The following is a 22,524-nucleotide window of genomic DNA, read 5'->3' on the forward strand; positions in this document are numbered from 1 at the left end:
TGTTGTTGTTGTTGTTGTTCATAGTTTCAGAGTTGGTAGGGTCGGAAGGGACCTAAGCACATCATCGAGTCCAACCCCCTGCCATGGGCAGGAAAGAGTGCTGTGGTCAAACAACCCCAGCTAAGTGATTATCTAGCCTCCTTTTGAAGAACCCCAGGGTAGGAGCGAGCACCACTTCCCTTGGAAATTGGTTCCAGATCCTGGCTGCCCCAACTGTGAAGTAGTGCTTCCTGATGGCTAGCCTGAACCTACTCTCAATCAATTTGTGGCCATTATTCCTAGTTACTCCTGGTAGTGCGAGAGGCTCTCATTTCTTGCTCCAAGTGCCCGGTGCATGCTGGGCACAACCTGCTTTGGGGACAGTGTCAGGTGGGGAGTTTGACTGGGGTGGTACACCTGAAAAAATGTAAAGCAGGTATCCTAAGGCAAGCTCAGGGAGGACAGAAACCTCCCGTGGAGCAGAAGGGCAAAAGCTCACTTGATCTTGATTTTCCTTGTTGTTATGAGAGAAACAGATTCAATTTCTTCTGTGCAAGAGGGGGTGTATATGTGTCTCACTCCCTAGGAAAGTGCCTAATCATCCTTGTACGGACTATTCTGGTAGAGTTGGCTGGGGAGCATTGTACCACCCCATCCTCTAATGTCCGTATTATAGAAGAAAACAATGAGATTCTGCTTGGTTTTTTGAAGGAGGAGCATAGACACCTACCTTCAGGAGAAATTGGAGACTGTGGATCCTGAATGGCCTCTGTATAGCCCCACGAGGAACGCCTACAAAATGAGCATTTAAATCCCCTCTCATCTTTCCCTAGTTGTTAGCTCTAGGCAGCTACATATGGAGTTGTGAAGACTTTAAGGCTTACTCAGTGGCTAGGCAGTTCTGGGTCCCCCTTGGAGGTACCTAACTCTCCCCGTGCTCTGCATAGACAGGTTAGATGCACCTAGTGCAGGGGTATGGATTCCACTATGGTCAATAATAGTCTAAAAGTTAGACAATCTGTACCTATGTTTTAGTCATCTAGGACTAAATTTGAAGAACAGCTTGGGTAACCAAGCCAAGATTTAGGTAAATTACAGGCACTGAAGTCCAAAACTAAGATATAGCAAAGTCCCCATTCAGGATTTGTAAGCAACACTCTTTTTGACATGAACATTTCCTCTCAGGATTGTATCTGATTTTTACTCAATGACTGTTAAATGTAAACTGCATAAGCAGTTCAGAGAAGCAGGGAATAAGTCTGGACTCCCCCTCCCAGCTGAGTTCTACATAATTTACATATAAGCAGGATGTTAAAGTCACTGTACTGGCCAGCAGGGATGTGATTATAAGCATGATTTGGATTAGTAACTCTGTGATCTGAAGAACAAATGCATCCCTTTCATGTGGCTGCTAATCTGAATTCTGGAGTAATTGAAGTAGTGTGAACTCCCATATTATTTTTCAAGTGTATTTGTCTCAGTGTCTTAACAGAGGAAAGTATACTACTGGTCACATTGTAGACCAGCATGGATCAATACACAGTAAGGACCAAAAATGCAAGAAAAGAATAAACAAATGAGAAACAAAGCTACATTTATTTGATATTCTCTACATCTTCTGTACATAAAAACAATATGGAAGCTTTATAAAAAATTGTAAGGTCATCTGGTAAGGTAGTTATATTTAAATTGTCTAAGACTTTATTCTATATAAATATGGGAATGCTACCTAAGCATTTAACACAGTGTTCCACCCCATCTGCCCCAGGGAAAAGAGTATTTGCCAAATTTCTCTTAAATGTCCCTTACATTAGGGGACATACTCCTTTTAGTCCCCTAGTTTACAATGCTCCACCTAAGCTGCTATTACTTTTGCTGTTAATTATTATGTACATCATATGTAAAGGATCATAATTCTTAAGTTATTAAAAGAGTTATTGAACAATTAAAGAAAAGAATGTCACAATATTTTAGGTTAGCTACACTATTTTTCATGGGTGGATCTAGAATTTGGACAAGGGGGTTGCAGATGGTGTGATGCATCATTGCACATAACACACCTTTTCTTTAGAAAAAAGAAACTAAAAGCTTTACTAATATGCTAGTGGCCTAAGGCAATATTATTCAGTTTACAAGCAAAACAAAAGAAAAAAACTCTATTGGAATGTGCATTCATTTGCTATTTCATATATTATGTATAAAAACACAGCAAAATAGGAAAAAGATCATAAGATGTTGTTTAATTAGTTCTGTCATTAGAATAAACTGTACATCTCTTTTTCAGATTCCTAAAACAAAATCTAACCTTCTTGAGCATCTTGATGATGCACCCAATGAATTCACTAAATGTTATTTCCACACCAATATGGATTTGTTTGAGGAAAGTGCAGAACAAATATTACCTCTCATCAACAGCAAGAACACAGCCTATCTGGAACACAATAAGAAGCCAACTGACAGCACCAAAGCAAGATTTTGACAGGCAAAAGATGAGGTACAAAAAGCAACCAGACACTGTGCAAATCAGTACTGGACTAGGCTCTGTGATGAGATACAGACATCCTCAGACACAGGAAACCTAAAAGTCATGTGAAATGGCCTGAAGAAAGCTCTAGGCCCTACTGTCAATAAGGTTGCCCCCTCAAGTCATGTAGCAGTGAAGCCATTACAGATAGAAAAAAGCAGATGTTTCATTGGGTTGAACACTACTCAGAGCTATACTTACAAGAAAAACACATCACCAGCAAATCACTGTACTAAATACCAACTCTACAGGTCATGCTAGAGGTAGATGTGGAGCCTACTGTAGAGTTAAGCAAGACCATTGATTCATTATCAAGGGGCAAGGCTCCTGGAAAAGTGGCATTCCAGTGGAAATTCTCAAGTGTGGGAAAGAAAGCATACTACCATATCTTCGTGCATCAAAGAGGTTAACAGAAGACTCCCACAATGGTGCCATCATAAGTAGTTTGGCTTCTTCGACCATGATCCACAATTCAGAGAGAGAGGCAGTGGCTTGTTGGGAAAAGATGGCCTCCACCTCACCCTCAAAGAGAAGAAGCTCTTCTTGGCCAGAATGGCTGACCTACTTGACAGGGCTTTAAACTAGGATCACTGCAGGATGAGTGGTCAATAAGTTCTAGCCCAGGGCATGTCAACCACAATATTAACAGGTTAGGTAGCCCAAGGGAACCTTTGATAGCCCAAGCAAATGTCATGTCCCAGAATGCAGGGAAGCCCAGGGCTTTCCATGGCAGGCTAAGCTGCCTGTACACAAATGCCAGGAGGTTGGGAAACAAGCAAAAGGACCTGGCCCTTCTCCTGAGTGACAAAGATTATGATCTCGTCTGAATAATGGAGACTTGGTAAGACTCCACCTAGGACTGGTCCATAGGTATAGAAGGCTATGCCTTGTTCAGGAGAGACCATGTTGGGAAGAGGGTTTGGAATGTAGCTCTCTATGTGAGTGAGCAGTACACTTCCCTTCAAACCAAGTTTAGCAACCACGGAGGGCATCTTGAGACCCTCTGGCTTAAAATATAGGGAAAGCGTGGGGAAGGGGATATAGTTGTAGGAGTCTATTACAGACCTCCCAATCAAGAGGAAGAGCTGGAGCTTCCTCGCTTGTACTGATGAGCTCTACCTAATGCAAGAAGTCTATGGGCTGACTAGGGGAGAGGCACTGGTGGATCTGGTTCTGGCCAAAGGAGATGATCTGATGGATCGAGGGGAAACTTGGTAACAGCAACCATGAACTGATCACTTTCTCTGTCCAATGTAGGGTAGGCAAATCTCTCAGTATTACAGAAATTGTCAACTTTGTGAAGGGTGACTTCCACAAACTCAGGAGACTGGTCAATCAGGGACTAAGAGACCATGGCCCCTCAGAAAGAGGAGTCCATAAGGAATGGCTGTTTCCTTGAACCACAAGGAAAGTCCATTCTGTTCCATAGGAAAGGCAGTCAGTGGGCTGGGAAACCCCCTTGGCTCAACAGGGAAATTTTGGACCTCCTGAAATAAAAAAGAGAAGCATACACCAGATGAAAAATGGGAATCATCACCAAGGAGGACTATACAGCACTAGCCCACAAGTGTAGAGAGCAGACCAGAAGAGCCAAGGCAGAAACTGAACTCAGGCTATCCATGGGAATCCAAGAAAACAAAAATTCCTTCTTCAGATATGTGCCAAGTTGGAAAAAGAACAAAACAACATTGGATCTCTGCTAAATCAAATGAGGCAGCCGACATCTGATGCTCAGGAAAAGGCCAATCTCCTAAATGATTACTTTGCATCAGTCTTCCACCTGCCCAAGGGGCTCACCCTGCCCAAAGGTGTGGGAGATGGGCCCCCAATTGACATAGGTCAAGTTAAGGAACACCTCAAGAGGTTCAACATCCATATATCTAGGGGCCTGGATGGAATGTACCCAAGAGTCTTGAAGGATCTGGTGGACACCATAGCATACCCTATAGCAAAGATATTTGAGAACTCGTGGCACTTGGGAGATGTACCAGAAGACTGGAAAAGAGCCAACATGGTCTTGATCTTCAGGAAAGGAAGGAAGGAATATTCAGGAAATTACAAGCCAATCAGTCTGACATCCATCCCTGGAAAGATCCTGGGGAAAAATCAAAGGTTCCATCAGCAACAGGCTAATGGAAGGCAACCTTCTGAGTGCCAGCCAACATGGCTTCATTATTTGAAGGTCTTGCCTGAGCAACCTCATCTCCTTCTATGACCAGGTGACACATTGCCAGAACAAGGGAGACAAGGTTGATGTCATATATCTGGATTTCAAGAAAGACTTTGACTTGGGCTCCCATGATGTCCTCATGGTTAGGCTGGGGAACTGTGGCCCCAACCATCTCATAATCCAATGGCTGGGGCACTGGCTCTGGGGTCAGATTCAAAGAGTATCAGATGACAGGAGCAAATCAATATGGCACAAGGCAACCAGTGGTGTCCACTGTACTCAGATCAGTACTCTTCAATATCTTCATTAAGGATCTGGATTTGGGCATCCAGATGCAGACTGGCAAAGTTTGTGGATGACACTAAACTATGGGGGAAGGCAGTCACACTGGAGGACAGGCTGGGGATACAGGCTGACCTGGACAGGCTTGCAAGGTGGGCAGACCAAAACCTGATGGCATTCAATGTATATAAGTGCAGGGTGCTTCACCTTGGGAGGAAAAAACAGCATCATACTTATTAGACTCGGCAGTGCTATACTCACTAGCACCACAACTGACAGAGACTTGGGGGTCTTGATTGACCACAAGATGAATATGAGCCACCCATGCGATGCTGTAGCCAGCAAAGCAAACCAAACTCTGGCTTGCACCCACTGATGCATATCAAGCAAAACAGGGGCATCATCCTCCTGCTTTACTCAGTCTTAGCAAGGTCACAGCTGTAGTACTATGTCCAGTTTGAGGCCCGCCACTTCAGGAGGGATGTGAACAATCTTGAGAGAGTCCAAAGGACAGAGACTTACATGATCAAAGGCCAAGAGAAAAAGCCTCATGAGGAGAGGCTGAGGGACAGGACTCTTCTGAAGAAGAGGAGGCTCAGGAGGTACTTGGTGGCAGCCTACCAGTGTATAAGGGGTGTGCACCAAGATCTGGAGAACAGTTGTTCACCAGGGCTCTCCAAGTGATAACAAGGTGCAACTGCCACCAACTTCTGGAAGGCCAATTTAGCCTAGACATAAGGAAAAACTTCTTTATAGTCTGAGTGTCCAGGGTCTGGAACAGACTCCCCCCAGAGGTGGTGCAAGCACCTACTCTGGACTCATTAAAAAAAAATGTTTGAATGCTTATCTTTCTGGGATCACTTGACCCCATCAGACTTCCTGCCTATGGCAGGGGGGCTGGACCTCAATGATCTTGCAAGGTCCCTTCCAGCCCCTAATGTCTATGAAGTCTATGAAAAAGGAAGATCCAGGGAACTACAAACCAGTCAGCCTCAGCTCAGTCCCTGGAAAAATCATGGCGCAGATCCTCAAGGAATCCTTGTCTAAGCACTTAGGTGAGAAGGTGGTGATTAGAAACAGTCAGCATGGATTCACCAAGGGCAAGTCATGTCTGACCAACCTGATTGCTTTCTATGATGAGGTGACTGGTTCTGTGGATGCAGGAAGACTGGTGGATGTGGTATACCTTGATTCTAGGAAGGCTTTTGATATGGTCTCCCACAACATTCTTCCAGGCAAGCTAAGGAAATACAAGCTGGATGAATGGCCTGTAAGGTGGATAGAAAACTGGCTAGAACATCAGGCTCAAACTAGTAATCAATGGCCTTATGTCTAGTTGGCAGCCACTATCAAATGGAGTGCCCCAGGGGTCAGTCCTGGGGCTGGTTTTTTTCAATGTCTTCATCAACAGCCTGGAAGATGGCATACAGTGCATCGTTAGTGAGTTTGCAGGTGATACCAAGCTGGGGGGAGTAGTAGATGCACCGGAAGGTAGGGTTAGGATTCAGAGTGACCTAGACAAATTGGAGGATTGAGCCAAAAGGAATCTCATGAGGTTCAACAAGGACATGTGCAAAGTCCTGCTTTACCTTTTGTTTCTACTTTCTACCTATTTATATTTACAATACATCCTCTCACACTTTGAGCTTCTCTCATTTCTCTTTTCCTGATCTCCAACTATTTTTTTTCACTGACCACCTCTCTTCCACCCTGTATTCTATCACTAATGTCTCCCTTTATCCTTTTTCCCCCTGCTCTCTTACCCCTCCCCTTTCTGCTTTAACTCTCTGCTTTACCTTTTGTCTTTCTAATTTCTACCTATTTACATTCTCCTTGATACCCTGCCATACTTTTAGTTTCTCTCATTTCTTGGAGTCTCAGAACAGCAGAGACTCCCTATGCCTGAAGAAGGGTGACTACATCTGAAAGCTTGCTAAGAACTTTTTTCCAATTACTCAGTTGGTTTAATAAAAGATATCACATCCACTGAAAGAACCATGCCTGCCTATGTCCTTTGACCGACACAGCTACAACCAAAAACCCGGCAACCATAGACCTGATATTTTCCATGCTGCAACTTCAAGAAAAGTGCAGAGAGGAAAACTGACCATTGTACATCGCTTTCATGGATCTAACCAAAGCATTGTACACAATCAACAGAGCAGGTCCTTTGCAATTCTAGAAAAAATAGGATGCTCACCAATACTGTTAAGTCTTATACCTTCCTTCCATGACAACATGAAAGCAACTGTTCAGTTTGATGGGTCCACTTCAAATAGCTTCATGATGAAAAGCAGAGTGAAGCAAAGATGCATTCTTTCCCCTACACTCTAAGATAAACTTAGAAAGGTGTTTATCAGGGAGCTTCTATTCACTGATGATGATGTCCTTATAGCCCATGACAAAGACCTACTACAAGAACTTATGGATCATCTCCAGTCTATTTCCACACCTGAGTTAAAGCTTCCCATTAGAGTCAAAAACAGTCTGCAGGGTTATGAAATAGGAGCTACATTTCCAGGAGCAGCCAACAGACACCAGAATTGCAGAAGGACACACTGTTTGATTAACAGAGCCAAAACATCTTCTGAATGAAAAGTTTAGAAGGAATCATGCAGATTATAATGAGCCATGACGTCAACTGACTCCCTTTCTGCTTCCTGAATAGAACGGCTGCTGCCACTGCTAACTGTTTATTTTAAACATTTAGGTGGACCAGAAATCAAAGGGGGGTGCAACTGCACCTCTGCCCTAATACACCCCTATTGGGTTTTTTTGGATTCTTCATTTTAGATCTGTCAAAACCTACATCCCAAATTTGGACCTTCGTAACAATCTGTCCCCTTCCCACCCTCAGAGCTGTTAACTTGAATAGCACTCACAAAAGCCTTCATTCCTCCTCACACTATCTCTATATATTGATCTCGCTATATATTAATATCCCACAGTTCCCCATGAATTATCAGCAGTAGTACAAGTTTTTCCCTGCTCCCTTCCCAGTGTGCTTCAATAATGTGTTGATAAGTATATAATACTAAGTGAGAAAAAAGTAAGTAGTTACTATTACTAAATTACCTGTTCTAAAGGCTTAAATTACATAATCATTTGGTTTAAACTTTGGGCTTTCTCTCCAAAGAAAGCAGTTCATGTTCTTCCTCATTTTTTTTTTTGTGTTATTGTCTAACTTCCCTTTATCTCAAGTCCTATCTATAAAATGACCATATTAGCAGCCCTTACCTCATGAGTTCTAAACATAAGTAAAATTTGTGAGGCATATAATGAATATGGCCATAGAAGTACCAAGGTAGGTATGTTGAAGAGAATTTTTGTGTGTGTGATATTCAGTAATTACTCCAGGACAGATTTTAAAAGGCACCTAATTCCCACTGAAATCAGTCAGTCTGTCAAGGACTAAAGCCTGGATCCACAAGAGAGTTTGCGTTGAAATTAGTTGAAGATTTAGATCCTCAAAAAGCCCAGATCCATAAGCAGGTTTGGGGTAAAATTAGTTGAAATTTTTGACCCTCAAAAAACCCAGTCAGCTGCAAACTAATTCTAGATGTCCCTAGAGGATGTAGACATTTACATCTTTTGAATTAAAGTTCTCCAAGTGCCTAAACCTTTGCTCCTAGGACTAAGCTGGGGGCCTAAATATTGGAGTCACAATCCCCAATATTTCCTATCAGTTAGATCTAAACAGTTGCTTGCTGAGCATGCTACTTTTAGATTGTTCCCATCTCATATATTTTGGTCCCATTCTAAAAGACCTAACTGGGAGCCTATGTGCTTGATACAGGGTTCTGTATTCCACTCTGGGCATTGGTAACCTATAAAAATCAAGAGGAAGATTCTCAAAACACATAGAATTTTTAAAGTAGTGTGTTCAAAGATACCTGAAAAGATTATCTGATCCATCCTCCTGCGGTGAAGCAGCAGGAAGTATAACTAAACCATCTCTGATAGATGTTTTTCAAACCTGTTTTTGCAAACCTCCAGTAAGAGAGAACTTTTCCAGTTCTTCAAAAACCCTTACAGTTAGAATGCTCCTTCTTAATATCCAATCTAAATCTTTACTTCAAATTAATTTTATTAGTTATTATCTCAGTTTCAGTGGGCACATACAACTGATCATTTTCCTCTCTAAGACCTCCTCTAACAGAGGGGTTATCATGTTTCCACTTTAGTCTTCTCTGAACAAAACCCAGTTCCTTAAATTCTTCACCGTTCCTCACATTTTCTAAGCCTCTTATGATTATTATTGCTTTTCTCCAAGTTTTCTACCTTTCTGAAAACTGGACATAGTGTTCTTACTGAGGCCTCCTAAAGGATTAATAAAATAGCAAAATTACCTCCTGTGTGGTGTTTACTGTGCTGCTGTTAAAACAGTTGAAAATATTATTAGTCTTTTTTAGAACAGTATCATATGTTGACATGGATTCAGTTTGTGGTCTTAGTGACAGATTTACCATGAAACAAACCATGCAGTGGCATGGGGCCCCCACAGCCAGGGAGCCCTGCCACCAACACTGCTGAGACTGCTGGGGGGGGGCTTGGCCCCCGGCTAAAGAGTCTTCTATGTTTTGTTTGTGGCCCTCCCTCCTACCCAGCAGGTCGTGGGCTTCTTCAGCCATTCCAGCCAGAAATATCAGCCACCACCCCTCTGCCGTGGCTGGGGTGCCACATCATTCCCCTGCAGACAAGCTGTGGGGCAGGAGGTGGGGCCCCACACCCTGCTTGGATCACAGGGCCCCACTAACTATAAATCTGCCACTGGATCTACTATAACAAGACACAGATCCTTTTGTGCTATTGCCTAGCTAATTATTCCCCATTTTCCATTTGTGCTTTGAATTTCCCCTTCCCAAGTATATTACATTGGACTTACCATAACTAAATTGCATCCTGTAGGTTTCTGACCATCTCTCCAGTTTGTCAAGATAGTTTTCATTTCGATTTTGTTGCAACCCCTCTCAACTTGGTATCACCCACACATTTTATAAAGTGTGCTAAATAACATATTATCCAATTCATTAATGAAAATATTTAGCAGTGCAGAGCTCAGGGCAGACCCATCTCAGACCTCACTTAAAATGCCATTCCAGTTTGAACCATTGATAACTACTTTATGAGTGAGGTTTGGCAATCAGCTGCGCACCCAGCATGTCATGATTTCCTCTTAAACAGTACTTCTCTACTTGACCTGTAAGTGTATCATGCAGGCAACAGTCAAAAGCCTTGTTAAAGTTAAGATAGGCCTGTTAGAGGAGATGGTTTAGTACAACTTGTTTCTTAGGATCCTCGATTTTTAGGATCCTCCAGGTCTTTATAAATCAACTAATAATTTGTGCTAGTTCCTTTAGAGTGTCAAAGTTAGGTTGGCTTGTCTATTAATCCTGAGACCTCTCTTTCTTCCATTTTTAAAAAAGTAGATATTATGTTTGTCCTTCCACAGTCCTCTGATAGGTCCCCCGTCTTCCATGAGTTCACAAGGATAACCATTAACAGTTTATAGATTGCTTCAGCTAGCTTCTAAAGTACTCTAGGGTAAATTTCATCAAGCCTCATCAACTTGAATACTTCTAACTTATTTAAATATTCTTTAACCTGTTCTTTTTGTATTCTGGTATTTTTCCTTGTTACATGTCAATTTATTAAACGCCTGGTCACAATTAATCTTTTTTTTTTTTTTTTTTTTTTTGTAATGGCCCTCTTGAATTTATTATATACTCTCCTTACTTGTTAAATAATGAGTCTGTATGTTCCTTTGTTTGCCATATATGTCTAACTTCTTTTTAAAGCCTTTTCTTTCTGCCCTTTATTTCCATTGCTAACTACAATTCATTTTCTTCCTTAGTCTTTTTGATTTATCCCTACATGCCTCTGCATGCAGATTCATCCTTAAACTTGAGTCATTCTTTCTAATCCTTTTTGATTCTCAGGCATTTATCCTTGTGCAGCCATACTGGTCCCTGACCATGCTCTCTTTTTCTGTATCACAGTAATTTGTCATTGTGCTTTTAATACAGTATCTTTTAATACCTACCTACTCTCCTACACTCCTTTATCCTTAGATTATCTTCTCATTAGCCCTAAACTATTGGTTTCCTGAGACTGTAGAAATCAGGTTTAAGTGTGTTATTTTGTTACCCTCTCTTTCTTAGATCGCATGAGAGAGAAAGAAACGGACTCTTAGCCTTGCCTTGTGAGGAGACCTCTGCCCCAGTGACTGTGTCCACGTTTTAACAGTCATTGGGTAAAATATTGAAGTAGTCATTAGGCCAGAGACTGAAGTAGAGACTGAAACTCTACTTACCCATCCTCCCCTAACTAGTAGGCCTCTGGTTATGCTTTTGTCTCCTCTCTTACCTAAAAAAATATTATCAATTGTATCCATGTAAAATGGAACAGGTTTAACAACAGAGACTGAGAATTCCCACCATCACCATAAAAATAACAAAAACTTGGTGGTTACAACACTCGCCTTGGAAGTTGAAGTAGAAGTGCATTTAACCCCTCCAGGTACAGAAAGGAACTGAACTTAGGTCTTCTGTATTTAAAGTTAGTATTCCAGTTACCAACCCATTTGATAGAACAAGGGTAATACCATCTCCTCTGGCAGCTGTTTTTTGTGAGGGTTTTGTAATTGGTTTTTTTACAGCCTAATCACTTAGATATGCTCAAACGATCCAGGTGGGGTGCGCAGAGGTATGCCACCTAGCTGGAGAAACTTAATGAGGCTGACATATAAGATAAATATATCCAGAGTTTCTCAGCACTGTCAAGGCTAAAGGGCTTGTAGACTTACCTAGAAGTTAATCTTTTAGTAGCCAGGGAACTTTACTGGCAAATATCAAGGCAACTAAAGATTTTGAGATCCCCAGGGTTAGATATCAACTAAGCAGGTTTTTTGAGAATCATAATTTTGGAAGACCTTAAGTATCTGGTACCTTTGTAGATCTAAAGCTTTCAGCCCCCCCTCCCCCTCTTCACCACCACCATCCCTAGTGCTTAAGCTGTTAAACTCATGTTGTACAATGTACCTGATTACAATAGATTGCAATGCTTGTAGTTATGCACAGAGTGCTGCATCCCCATTTTCTCTCTGGGAAACTAAGCCCTTGTAATCCATACTCCTGGTTTTTTGTGTCTTACATACTTAAATGGAAAGCTTTCTGGGATGATTCTCCCTATCAGTGTATTTGTAGAATATGTAGTACAATGGGAGACTATTGGTAGTTAGCCATGCCTATATGTATTGCTTTAATGCACATTAAAGTGTCACTTAAAAAGTGGTACTTAGTTAATGTGCATTAAAATAGACTAAGGCCCACTGACTGTCACTTTAAAACTGTTCTTTTTAGTTAATGTGCATTAAGAGAGGCTAGCATGCATTTTCATCGTACCTCACAATGGAGGTACTAGATTTAATGCACGTTAACTAAAGCACATTAATTCACATATAGACATTCCCACTTGATGTAAACAACACTATTTACCAGTGTGAAGTATATTCTTAATAATATATGTGACTAAAAATAACACTATATTGTATTTGTCTCATAACTTTTAATACTGAAAATTCTTTAAGCACTTTGCAAGCACATACACACAGTCCTAACCTCTTGTGTACCAAGTCTTAGAGAAGAAGTAAGCTTTGTACTTTCAACACAAAATTAGAATTCTAATAATTTCGAATGCCTGTGAACTCTCACAATTCTTAAATCAAGCTTGTGCTGCAAATTTAACTGCTGTAATAATATTTCCCTGATTATTGCCATCTTCTGTTTCCATTTTTGTTAGAACTTCCAGCCAAATGCTCCATCTGGCATTCTCTCTCGCCTTTCATTTTATAAACTATGTAAACAAAAAGTCCTAAATTATTGGTTTTGTTTCTCATGTAACAAAATGAACATAACTCAAAGGCTTTTGCAGGATATTTTATGGAAACGATTCCTTTAATTAAATCTGAGATCTGCATCTGTACATTTATTTCATTATCTTACTGACTGCCTACTGACGCTAATGGCCAGGGAGGAGCAATGTATCAGGTTAGAATATAAATGGATTCTTTGCAAATCATCTCTTGCAATTTTCAAAGCTGTGCAGTGGATTTAGCCACATGCCTTCCATTAAAATGAACAGGACCATTATGTGGGAGAGAAAGAGAGAGAGAGACAGACAAAATGCTTCTTAAGTCTTCTGCATGGCCTTATGTTTGCATTCCGGCTGTTAGAAAAGATAATAAAGTGCAGAATGTGTTCAACAGACTAGCGAACATCTCCATGAGCACAGCCAACAGTAGCTTAGAGGGACTCACTTTACTTCATGAATGCATTTACATTATGTCATGTGAAATTACTGAGCAGCTGTTGAGGGGAAAAAAAGAGAAAAAACACAAGCACAATTCTTGCAGAGGGACTTGCTGAAGACTATTTGTCAGATACATGTAGCAAATAGAGATGGCATTCTGAAACAGTGATAAGCAAATCAAGAATAGACAAAAGTGAGACACCATGACCTTACATTCAGTGTGAGTGCTAAATTAACATATCTGTTCAGCATAGTAGAAAATTAAATGGACAGTAAGGGCAAAATAGTTTCAAAACCAAACCACAGAATGCACACATTTGGAGTATCTAATCTAAGATAATTATGGTCTACTTTACATCACATGGCCTACACCTTGGCCACCTAATCTTTCCACCAGCAGCTACCCATTCAAAACTAGTATTATAGACTTGACTTATAATGATTAAACAGGAAGTATTTGATTTTCTAAGAGACATTGTGTAGATCAGCAAATGTGGTATAAGGACAGACAAGTGGCTTAAAAATGGGCACAATTAACTTGCCTTTATCTGATATGCAATATTCATTCTCTCTTGCTCTCCTTCCCCCACCACCCACCCAGCAGCAGTCATCTTTCTCTAGCAAGCAGTAGGTTCCCATTAGGCATGTCAAAGTGCAAAATGCTTACGAGAAAGTTATTCGGGTATTCATTCACGTGCTCCAGACCTACTGCTCTGCTGACATCACAGGAATTGAAGAAGCCTTGTGGTAAAGACCTAGAGACAGCTTCAGGCTGCTGTTCGAGCACTCTAGGAACTAAAGGCTTATTTGGGAACATCTCCAGAGATGTGCGGAGTGGGGGGAGGGAGGGAATAAAGGTACCGAGTATATGTTGCCACAATATTGATGTTTATCTTTTACCCGTTCCCTCCCTTTAGCCTGTTGGCTTGTTACTCTAATGCCTATGGTGTTCTATATAAAGTGGGAACTCCCCCTTCTTTTGCCAGTTTCTTGGGATGCAGGGTTGGCACAAATTGGTGGTAGCAGTTGAATTCTGAAGGGGGTTATCTGATAAGTAAGGCAAATGAGGATTGATGCCCTGTGACCAAACTTCTGAATGAGCGTATAGATTTTATTTGTTTATTTTGTGGGCATTTGATCAGGGAAGATGAGTATCAGGGAGGAGGGGGTACCCCCAGATAGAGAGGAAAAGACACACCCCACGTTGGTCTCACAGCCAAATCCAATCCTGCAACCTGTAGTAGGAAGCAACAAGAAAGGGATGACTGGCATGAACAGTTTGAAATGGCAGCTAAGTTAAATGTGTGGAATGAGGCCATTAAGCTATAATGCCCGAGCCTAGTGCTTACAGGGAAGGCCAGGGAGGTCTACTGTGGGCTCAGCAGTGAAGCCAAACAGGATTACAAGCACCTAACAGGGGTCTTCAGAAATGCTTTGAAACCAGGCTCAGGTCCTGATTGGGACTGTGCAGTGTTTTTTTTATCATAAAAAGACTTAAGCAGAGCTGGTATGAGCATTTGGTATTGCCTTAAGATGAACACCTGTAAAGCCCTTCCCACAAACCAGCCCCAAGACACAGCAAATTGGTCTTGGGCAAGCATATCAGCAATGTTTTCAGTGGAGAGAAGCAGATTCAGCTTCATTTGGAAAAGTCCCATAGCCTGGATGATGCCATGAAGCTAGTCACTGAAATGGAAGTGGTAAAAATACTGGAGACCCTGGATATCCTAGGCACTGAGACAAAGGTGCATGTATATGCCATGTAAGAGAAGTCAGGGACACAGGCCCCAACCCCAGAGCTATCAGCCATGCAGACAGGGATGGAAAATTGAGAGAGATCCAAGGTGAACTGAACCAGTTCAAGAAGGGTATGGAAATACAGCCCCAAAACAGATGTGCAAAGGGAGAGCCTCCTGGACCAGTGGTTGTGGTGTCATTGAGAAAATAATGATTAATGCTGGCACTGTGGCAGCTGTGATAATTTCCAGGGGGAAGTCCAATGCCCAGAGAGAAGATGGCATTTAGGCCAGAGAAACTGAGGTGGACAGTGGAGAGGGACCTATCTACTGCTACCAGATATAGAGGCTCACAGAATGAGGTGGTGATTGTTGGTGTACCACGGTTGGGGTGCTACCTGGAGGGAAAGCTAAGAAATGTTCCATGCCAGTTCCTCCTAGATTCAAGCACTCAGGTATCCATTGTAAATAGCCAGATATGGCAGCAAGCCACAACAGAGACAGAAAAGAGATTCCAGCTCCATAGGCTAGTTGTCAATGCAACCAACAGAGAAGCACTTCCAATTTTGGGAGACTCAACCTCCAAGGCCTGCAGCTACCACGTAAACTTCTTGTAGCAAAGGATGCCAATCAAGATGCCCCGTTAGGCACAGACTTCCTAAAAAATTTTCAGGTCACTGACTGTGGGCTGGTTTATCATAAACTGTTGCACAAACTTTGCAGATTTTCATTTTCCATTCTGGAGGTGTTTTTTCTTGTACACCACAGATAAGCAAGGGAGGGCATCTGAAGTGATAGTAGAAAAGAATCTAATAATGCCTCCAAGAAGTTAGATGATTATCACCAGAAAACTGAAGAGATAGTGCCTTGAAGTGGTGAGGGGCTTATTTGGCCCTAAATTCAGTGATTGTTAGTCCTGGTGAGAACTGCAATGGGCCAGAGCCACAGCTATGAAATCCCAGTGTGTGTTGCTAACACATCAACAGAACCACAGGTTGCACTGTGAATGGGATATTTGGGAGAGGTGTGGCGTCCTGCAGGATGACTCTGGAACAGAGGGATTCGTTGATGTAAGAGTACTGAGGTCACCCAAGAGCCAAAGTCTTAGAGAGCCAAGTGATGACCTTCAGTGGAATTCAGGAAAATTGGAACACAAGTTCATGTTAAATCATCACAGCCTAGAGCCTGAAAAAGTGGTGGCAATGCAAGAAATTCTGCTGGGATATTCAGATGTACTTAATCTTGGAGACCACAACATAGGGCAGACAGGCTTAACAAAGCATTAGATCAATACTGGCAATGCCAAACCAAAATGAATATCTGTTCACTTGTTTATTAGTTCAATCTATGCAGTTTAAACTAACCTGTGTCAATTCAGTCTCAGGCTTTTTGACCGTCTTTACTTAGCCCAGCTGTCTATGTACCATTTAAAGGGGCATGGCACGGGCAGTTGACTCCCCAGTCCCCAGCTGCACTATGGAATCTGAGGAATTTTATCCCTGATACCAATAATCACTCAGAGTCAAATCTTAGATGTTTGCCATGGCAGGACATGCAATTTTGGGCATCTGAGATAAAATTCCTCAAATCCCAGTGCATGATTAAGTTAAAGGTGCACAGGGGGGGTGGGGTAGAGCATGGCACCTTAGCAGAAGAGGAATCCCATCAGTTTGACCCGGCTCTCCAGCATCTGCATAGCTTGCACACGTCCACAGAGCTTTTTGGCACTTTTATCTAGTAGTTGATTCAATCACATTGTCTAACATGAACATGATTCAATCAGCTATTAGATAAAAGCACCAAAAAATCCCATTGAAACACATGAGCTATACAAACACTGGGCTAGCCAGATGAAGTGATTCTTCTAGTCATGTGCTGCGCTTGGTGTAGGGGCGTGCCAAGTTGAAAGTAAAGAGCTGGTTTTTTTGGCGTCTTTTTCCCCACATCTGTATCTGCCAGTGACCCTACTTAAAATTTCTCATTTATATTTGAATTTACATGCTCATAAAGGAAATATCTGTTTATTATTGGCATGATGTTACAGCCATGATAGTTTAGGAAAAATGCAAGAAGCAAGGATTTTTGTGGGTGATACCTTTTGATAGACGAGCTTTCTTGTATCACTGTACTCCTTTCCAATCTGTCAAGATCCTTCTGAATTGACCTTGCATCCTCCAGTGCATTCACAATCCTTTCCAGTTTCATGTCATTCACAGACTTTCTCAAGACGCTCTCTATGTCAGCATCCAAATAATTAATAAAACACATTGAACAACACTGGGCTAAGGACAGACCCCTGTGGGACTCCACTTGAAACTTCCTGCCATTCAGACATCGCCCCATTATTAATTACCCTTTGCTTGTGGCTAGTGAGCCAGTTATCTATTTACTTTGTAGTAGTTTTATCTAGCCCACATTTCTCCAATTTGTTTATGAGGGGGCATGTAGGACCTTGTCAAAAGCCTTGGTGAAATGCAGATACACAATATACACAGCATTCCCTTCATCTACCCTTTACTTTATCAAAGATCAGGTTTGCTTGACATGATTTGTTATTTTTCATAACTTCATGCTACTTGTTTGTGATTAGCCTTTCCTCCTCTAGATGCTTGCAAAAGGCCTTCCTTTGGGATATGCTCCAGTAACATCCCAATTACTGAGGTGAGACTCAGTGGTCTGTAGTTCACTGGGTCCTCCTCCTTGCCTTTTATAAAGAGGGGCACTATCCTCTGGTACCTGGCCTATCTCCCACAACTTCAAGATCACTGTCAAGCGCTCTGAGATCTTCTCTGCTAGTTCCTTCAGGGCCCTGGGATGAAGCTCCCCTGTCCCTGATTACTTTAATTCCTTCAGTGCCAGCAGAAGCTCTTTGACCATCTCTTTTGTTATCTCCTCCATCAGCTTGCCCCCTTCCTTATCCATATAGACCCTATGAGGTGTTTGGCAGCTTAATTTTTTGTGACAAATGAGGCAAGGTTGCTGTTGAGCGTCTCTGCCTTCTTTATATCTCTGGTTAGAAATTCCCTTTGGCTTGTTCACAGAGGACCCACAGCTTCTTTAATCCTTCTTTTCTAGCCAACACACTTATGTAACCTCTTCTTGTTGTCCTTAAACTCCTTTGCTAGGTGCAGCTCACCTCTTTATCTTTTCCTTCCCAATTTTGTCCCTGTGGATTCTTGCTATTTCCTGGTACATGTCCTTGGTGATGTGCCCATTCTTTCATTGTCTGTATGAATTCTTTTCTCTTTGGGAGCATTTTACAAGCTCCTTGTGAAGCCACATTGGTCTCTTGCCATTCTTCTTATGCTTCCACCATGCCAGGTCAGTATCCTGTGGGCCTTCCAATACTGTGCCTGTTAGAATCTCCCAGCCCTCCTGGGTGCCTTTATCCTTCAATCTGTCTTCCCATAACACCATGCCTGTTAGCTCCTTGAGTAGAATGAAATCCAACTTTTTTAAAATCTAGTGTCCCAATTTTGATGACTTTGTGGTTTCCCTGTTCCAACCTTTGGAAATCTATCATATTGTGATCACTCTCTTATTACCTTCACATCCTTCACCAGTTCTTCCCTGTTTTATCAGGACAGATCCAAGATGGATGATCCCATAGTTGTATACTCCACTTTCTGGAACAGAAAGTTGTTCTCCATACAAGCTAGGAACTGGCTAGACATTTAATATTTGGCTGCATTGTTCTTTCAGTAATGTCTGGAAAATTGAAGTCTCCCATCCCATCACTTTTGGATAGTTTTGTCATCTGCTTGATGAGTGCCTCATCCACCTCCTCTTTGTGATTAAGTTGCCTACAATAAATCCCCACTTTATATTATATTGGTGTTGCATCTTTCACCTTTCATCTTCACCCAAATGTATTCTGCTTTGCCGTCTTCTTTCTCCTCAACCTGGGAACAAATGCATGCATTTTCATATACAAGGCAACACCCCCACCTTTTCTCCTAAACCTGTCCTTCCAAAACAGTATAACCCTTAATGTTCATATTCCAGTCATAGGAGCTGTCCCACCATGTCTCAGTGATGCCTATCATACCATAGTTCTTTTCACAGGTTGCAACTTCCAGGTCATTTTGTTTATTCCCCATACTTCTCACATTTGTATACGTGCATTGGACATATTTCATATTTTGGACCTCCTTGCTTCCCTTTTGTGCCATGTGTTGAAGTCCTGTAGCAATCTGGTCCTTTTCCAGAGTTGAGTTGCTTTCTCAAGGCCCTTCACCTCTAGACCTCATGCTCTGTTGCTGAAGGATTTTGATCACAATCTCCATGGAACCCAGTTTAAAGCTCTCCTGACTAGGTTGACTAGACAACACCCAAAGATGCTCTTCCCCATTCTTATCAGATGGATTGCATCTCTTGACAGCAGCCCTCCTCCCAAGAACATCTACTCATTGCCAAGGAACCTGAAGTCTTCATGTCAACACCACTGTCTCAGCTATGTTTTAATTTCCAGAATACAATGATCTCTGTCTGGACCCTTGCCTTCCACAGGAAGGATTGAGGAGAATACCACATGTGCTTCAAGCTCCTTAATCCACCTGCCAAAATCCTCATAGGGCACTTCTCCAATGCATTCTAATCAGAACACATCCGAGTATGTGTAGAAGACTCAATTAATTGAGTCTACAGGAGTATTCTAAATCAGAACACTCCTGCATGATGCAGTGTCTCATGTATTCAGCATCCCACATTTCGAAGTGGTGACAGGAGTGCTTTAACTAAAGTCCATCAAACAAGGTTTAGTTAAAGTGTCCCTGCCACCATTTTGAAATGCAGAACATTGAATATACAAAATGCTGCTGGCATTTTAATTAGAGTAGCTCCTGAGAGCTGCTCTACTTAAAGTGCCTTTTCCTTCCCTTTCCCCTCCACCCCCACCTGGAGCACATGTATAAGTACCCATAATCATCACTGATCTAGTCAGTGTCATTCCTAGAAGTATCATTGGTGCATACATGGACAAGCAGGAAGGGGTAGTGGTTTGAAGAATGGATGAGCTTTGGCAGATTCTCTGTAAACATACTGAATTCAGGCCCCAGGCAGGCAGTACACGTCTCAGACCCCAAACCTGGATGCCAAATTCATAGTTTCTAGGGTCGGAAGGGACCTTAGTAGATCATCTAGTCTAACCCCCTGCCATGGCAGGAAAAAGAGTACTGGAGTCAAATGACCCCAGCAAGGTGTTCATCTAACCTCCTCTTAAACACCCCGAGAGTAGGAGCCTGTACCACTTCTCTTGGGAGCTGGTTCCAGATCCTAGCTGCCCTGACCATGAAGTACTGCCTCCTGATATCTAGCCTAAATCTACCCTCTGCCAGCTTGTGACCATTATTCCTGGTCAATCCTGGAAGTGCTCGGGGGAACAGAGACTCCCCCAATGCCTGCTGATCTCCCCTGACTAGTTTATAAACAGGCCACTAGATCCCCCCCTCAGCCTTCTCTTTTGGAGGCTGAACAGGTTCAGGTCCCTCAGCCTCTCCTCATAGGGCCTAGCCTTGCTGCCCCCGATCATGCGAGTGGCCCTCCTCTGGACCCTCTCCATGCTGTCCACATCCCTCTTGAAGTGCGGTGCCCAGAACTGGATGCAGTACTCTAACTGCGGCCTGACCAGTGCCGCATAGAGGGGGAGGACCACCTCTTTGGACCTGCTCGAGAGACATCTGTGGATGCATGACAAGGTACGGTTGGCCTTCCTGACTGCCTCCCCACACTGCCAGCCCATGTTCATCTTGGTGTCTAGGTTGGCAGACCTCCTCTGGCGGGCTTTAAACTAGGCTCGTCGGGGGAAGGGGAAGTTGAGGGCGGAGGAAACATCAGACTGCCAGACCAAGCAACACCCACAACTACAGCCCAGCCTAGACCAATGAGCGAAACGAATAAACAGGTAAGTGACAGGGGCCAAGGCAACACTGGGACAAGGGGATCAGTACACACATCCACAGGAGGCCTCAAATGCCTCTACACAAACACTTGTAGTATGGGAAACAAGCAGGAGGAACTCACCCTCCGGCTAGCTGACACCAGCCCCGACATAGTGGGGATCGCTGAAAAGTGGTGGGACTCAACGCATGACTGGGCGGTGAATGTCGAGGGCTATAGGCTGTACAGGAGGGACAGGATAGGAAGGAGAGCTGGGGACGTGGCACTCTATATCAAGGAGGAATACACATCCTCGTCAATTAGCAAGGAGTCAGAGGAAGGGCACTCTGAAGTGCTTTGAGTTAAAAGTACAAGGCAGTCGAGGGGAAAGAGACTTAACAGTGGGGATCTACTACAGACCTCCCAACCAGGGGGAAGAGCTTGACCAGGAATTCTTAGGTCAGCTCACTGAGGTAGTGAAGTCTAAGGTGTCAAGGGGCCAGAGCTGGCGAGCCACGCTCACAGTCTTGGTCACGGTGGTGCGGCCGGGTGGTGGCAATTGGACACGGAATAGGTGGGATTAGCGGTGGTACAGTTCTGAGCGACACAGAAGCTGGGGGTTCTTTTAACAAAATGGGTTTCTTGACTTACGCTTGGAAAAGCGCAGGTACGGAGCTTCTTCAGTTACAGTAGCAGTGTCAACACACAACAGAGGGACGTGTTGTCCCACAGGGATCACCGACAAGCCCTTGCTTTCTACTCCTGGTGCCGAAGCCCGGGAATAGGGGCAGCTGCCTGTCGGATAAGTCCCAGGGATGGTCAACAGTTTATTAGCGGAGGAACAAATAACGAAACAAAACTGTAACTCATTGAGGTTCACTGGTCCACAGAACGGTTGGGTAGCTGAGGTGATTGCCGAGGTCTGAAGCCAGGTAAGTTCAACCGAGGTCGTAGCCAGAGTCCAAAGGGGTGATCCGGAATCGTGGTCGAAGGTCAAAGCGAAGGTAGGTAAGTCAACAGATCGGTACAGTAATAGAACGAATAATGCAGAACACCAGATGAGGGAGGAGACCGATAGGCCCGAGGGCCTAACTGGAGGACAGTCCCTGAAAGAGATCAGCCTCTGTCTCCAGCTACGCGGATCTCCCACAGAGGGAAGGGCTCGCTAAACCTTTGAGAATTGGTGGCCAATCAGAACGCTTCCTTCAGAGAAATTTCTAGCCTGATTACCTCATGTCAGGTTCTGACTGAGCATGCTCTCAGTCAGAAGCTGACACAGTCTGAGCATGCGCCTGTGGGGGAAGTAGGTCATTGCTGATTGACAGCCCCTGAGGTCACCCAGAGAGCACATGCTGGGCATTCTGTGGAATTTTCCATTCAGAAGCTGTTCTGCACATGCTAGTCTCTCCCTCATTCTTTCTGCATTGGCAGCATCAATACAAGATTTTGTTGTCACATAAGGATGTGGTAGTCATGGGGGACCTGAACTTCCCGGACATCTCCTGGGAAGAGCAGTCAGCCAGATCTGACCCCTCACGTAGGTTCTTAGAGTGCAGGACCTCCATCTAACCCAGGAGGTGCACAGCCCCACCAGGGGGGACACCTGGCTGGACCTAGTGCTGGCCACGGGTGATGACCTGGTGAGG

At 43.2% G+C, this 22,524-nt stretch overlaps 1 long non-coding RNA gene across 1 annotated transcript; it reads right to left on the bottom strand.

Annotated features, from left to right (window-relative positions):
• Positions 1-313: 313 nt before the first annotated feature.
• LOC109320932 lies at positions 314-21,305 on the bottom strand. Its single transcript, XR_002103885.1, has 4 exons — positions 21,292-21,305; positions 11,489-11,492; positions 10,138-10,141; positions 314-493 (listed from the first exon to the last, which is right to left on the bottom strand). It is a non-coding gene; the product is annotated as an uncharacterized LOC109320932 (long non-coding RNA).
• Positions 21,306-22,524: the final 1,219 nt, after the last annotated feature.

Source organism: Crocodylus porosus, unplaced genomic scaffold (assembly GCF_001723895.1).
Source record: "Crocodylus porosus isolate Cpor-Errol unplaced genomic scaffold, CroPor_comp1, whole genome shotgun sequence".
In the NCBI taxonomy this organism is placed as follows: domain Eukaryota; kingdom Metazoa; phylum Chordata; order Crocodylia; family Crocodylidae; genus Crocodylus; species Crocodylus porosus.